Here is a 4064-nt window from a genome sequence, read left to right as displayed (position 1 = left end):
TGAAATGAAGAAAGGACTTTTCTCGGTTACTTTAGCACTAAGGATAGAACCTATTCCTCATAATATCTGTCTTATACAGGAGCAAGAAAAGGGTTGGACTGCACACACACACTCACTTGAGACTTGATGTTGGGTAGAATAGGTTCATGAGAAGTGTTTGAAGTTGTAATTAGTGTACTTGAAGCAAAGCCTTTCTTTTGAGACGTTTGTTCTTAATATTGCCATAATAAAATCTTTTGTTGCTGCTATGTTTGCTGCCTTTTTCTTGAGGACAAGCAAAGATTCAAGTGTGGGGGAGTTTGATGAGTCATAGATAGTCTTATTTATTGCCTTATTTAGTTTAGTTTTATTTTAGATTTGATTTTATTTTATTGCATTTTATTTTAGTTTAGAATATTTTACTTCAAATTATGTTTTATTTTAGTTTAGGAATAAATATATGGTGGAAGGTGCCTTGGAGCAAAAGAAAGAGGACTGGAACAAATACAGCGCAAGAATACGAAGATACGGGACAAAAATATGTCCCCCCAAAGTCAGAAGCTTGGCACGGCCCGTGCCAACATGTGGCACGGCCGTGCCCGTCTCCAGGACCTGTTTTGCTGCTTTTCTTCAAGCCCAAGTTACCCTGTTGCAGCTTTACCGTTTTATCCTTTTAGTTGCTTAGTTTCTAAGTCAGATGTAAAGCTATAAATAGAGTAGCTCTCCACCATAAACAAGCATGCTTTACTTTGTTTATTTCAATTGCTATTTTAATAAAAGTCTTTATTTTCCCTTTTACTTTCTTTGCAATTTACTTTACTGTTATTTTCTCTCTTCTTCCCCCATGTCTACGATGAACATGAGTGAGTAGACTTCTTCGTCCTGGGATTATTGGAGAGTCTAATGACTCAATCCTAAACAAAACATGTCTAAACCCTAATTTCTATGTAACCCTAATTTCTAATCTAGATTCACCGTCTTAACGTGGATTAACAATTATCAAACTGTGGAAGTGAAAGCGGAGGGTTTGATAATCGTTAATCCATCATCCCAAACATCAATTCATAAAGCGAGAGCGGAGTCTTGATGTTGGAACAAGTGAATCTAGACAATAGTTGCAAAACAGTGAAATAGTCTTTGCAACTATTGAGACAAAGAGTAGTTTCAATCCTCTATGCATCTTCTAGTAATCATGTCAGTGAAATAGGCTTGGTTGCTAGAAGTAAACTCTCACCGGACTTTCATCGGAAAGGTGAGGGGCTAAGGGAAACCGGTCTTTAGAAATTAGTGTGTAAATCATGAAATTAGATGTTTAGGTTTTGTCTAGTGAAGGATTAGTCATTATGATGAACCAATGATCCTAAGGCCCTTTATTATTATTGTTTTTACCTTAAGCAATCAAACTCTCTTTCATTAACTTTCTCTCCTCTAATCATTCACTAAAAGTTAATTAAATTGAACAACTCCCTAGCAGAACGATAACTCTACTTACTACTATTACTTCGATAGGCCGTGCACTTGCGGTTTGGCCCTATCAGTTTCCCTGAATTTGCTCCGAATTGAAGAAGAAACTGAATTATGTGGAATTTGATATTTCCGATCTTATAGGGCTAGTACATTTCCTGCTGTTTCAAATGCATACTTCTTTATCTTTATGTTTGACGCCCCTTCTTTTTTTGGATTAAGTCCTCCAAAGTGAATAATTCACTTCAGAGGGTAGAGTAAATATGTCTACTGTTGACAAGTGATGAGTTATTCATCAATGGTTTACATTACTTACTTTCCCTTCTAGGCTGAATTGTTCACCTTTCTAAACTTAATTGCGCAATGCGCACTTTAAAGTAGTTAAATCCCCTTATTTATGTGCCTTTTGTTAGTTGGATGGACGCTGTCTCTGTGAGCTTAGCTCAGTTGGTAAGGACAATGCATAATATATGCAAGGTCTGGGGTTCGAACCTCCGACACCACCAAAAAAAGTTGGATGGACGCTGGGTGAGGCAGCATTCTGATCAACTCATAACATAATAATGTAAATTCCAATGCTCATTTTATGGGAATAGGGTATATTTTGCTATTGGCATACTAGAGTATTTGATGGATCTTAAAATATTCTTCATAGAATGCTAAACCCTGAAACTAAATATAATTTCAAAATGTCAAACACAAATCGTTAAGATATTTATCAAGAAGAGAGGAACCATTGACGCTTATCATTTCATGCTGGAGCTATGAACACTTAACTTTTATGATTTATGTCATTTTTGTTCAATCTGCAGAGCAAAAGAAGCAAAGTATTTCAGATATAAAGGCTGGAATCGATGAGGCAGAAGCTTTGGTACCCTCTTCACTTTTTTCTTTTTGTTGGATAGCTTCCTTTCTTTCTTCTGTATTATGGGATTCTGATATATGTGCTTATCGATTTGTAGATTCGGAAAATGGATCTGGAGGCCAGAAGTTTGCAGCCAAACATTAAGGGTGTACTTCTTGCTAAGTTGCGGGAATACAAATCAGATCTGAACAATAATAAAAGCGAACTTAAGAAACTTGTATCCGGTAACATGAACCCCTCTGCCCGGGATATGTTGTTGGAATCAGGCATGGCAGATGCTATGACGGTATGATTTATTTTTAATTGACACTCTTTGATGATGTTAAATGACCATTCATTGTTATGTGAAACCATGATTGCTATGTACGGGCTTGAATTCCAATCTCTAAAGTTTCAAGTTAACAGAAAAGATCATATATATATAATGTCAGGAAGACAAATAGAGGCAGTCAACAACTATATAATTTGTAAAGATTTGGTTGAATTTTTACTACGGATACCTTCCAGTGAAGCAAACACCAAAAAAAAAAATATGAACTTTTTGTACAAAACAAATAGAAGATTAATTGTTTAGAAAAGTGTAACATTGGATTTTCAATACTAATTTTTCTAATTATTGTCGACATTACAAATAAAGAATAAAATTTTGGATACATATTATATTTTTTATTTAAACTAGATTAGATTAATATAATTTTTAAAATTAATCTCTTCAGACATTTGTCATGTTGGTGGCGCACAAAGTGGTGATATGTTGTAAATGGCATTTCAACCATTTGATTCCTGATGTTTTAAATTTGATTGAGTAGCTTCAATCTACATTTCTGAATATTCATTTTTCTTGGGTTTTCCCCACCAAATTTAATGCCTATTGCTTTATTGCTAATATGATAAAAACAGGTATCAGCTGATCAAAGAGACAGATTAATGTTTTCAACTGAGACGATAACGTAAGCAAGAGCAAGAAAATTTTGTCTAACATGTCTAAAAGGATGAACAGGAACAAGTGTATTATTAGCACCATTGTTGCAGTCCTGGTACTTGTTATCATCTTGACTCTGTACTTCAAACTTTCAAAATAGACAATACCAGACACACCTCCTAAATCACCAAGATGCAAGGCTTTATAAGAATTTATCTTTTTTTTGTTTTCTGGTCCTTATTATTCAGAAAAAGATGATATGTTTATGTTGTGCAGTGCTGGAAGCAAATTTGAAAATGTTTGCTTCTTTAAATACCATTGGATTATTTTGTTGTTCCTGATATGATGCATGTAAATCATCTGCCGACAATCATGTCTATAGTAACTTAACCTATCCTTTGGGAATATTGTAATTGGAAAACACCGCTCGAGTTTCGGTAGTTGATGCTTTCAAAAGACGCTGGTGTCGCGCTTTTTTAACTCATAATTTGTAACTTCCTTGGGCTCCGTGTATGGTGCTTTTCTGTTTTGAAATTTCCAAAAATCAGAACCAGTTTTAGTGGAGTTTAAATTCTGAGTTGAATTTCAACTTTTATTTTAGAGTTAAGTCACTTCCGTTTATAACGATCATGCAAATTAACATTCTTTGTCAACACAATATCAAATCCAAATCCAATTATCGACTACAACCATAATACCATTTATCATAAAGATTAAATCGGTTGTATTGAGTCATGCACTATTTACAGACTACAAATAATCTTCCCTTACTTTATTAGAGTTCAATTAGTTATAAATATCGTCATATGAGAAAGATGACCCTAATGTCTTTTG

General features: G+C 34.4%; 1 pseudogene across 1 annotated transcript; it reads left to right on the top strand.

Moving 5' to 3' along the window:
- Window positions 1-2224: 2224 nt before the first annotated feature.
- Window positions 2225-3545, top strand: LOC146904188 (vesicle transport v-SNARE 13 pseudogene; annotated as a pseudogene). The gene is made up of 3 exons (XR_015017476.1): window positions 2225-2314; window positions 2406-2594; window positions 3209-3545. The product of XR_015017476.1 is annotated as a vesicle transport v-SNARE 13 pseudogene (transcript).
- Window positions 3546-4064: the final 519 nt, after the last annotated feature.

The sequence above is a fragment of the Medicago sativa genome, chromosome 7 (assembly GCF_051527215.1).
Source record: "Medicago sativa cultivar Bolivia chromosome 7, Bolivia_mono, whole genome shotgun sequence".
In the NCBI taxonomy this organism is placed as follows: Eukaryota; Viridiplantae; Streptophyta; class Magnoliopsida; order Fabales; family Fabaceae; genus Medicago; species Medicago sativa.
The sequence above is the reverse complement of the archived record's forward strand: the minus strand, read 5'-3'. Positions and strand labels throughout refer to the sequence as shown.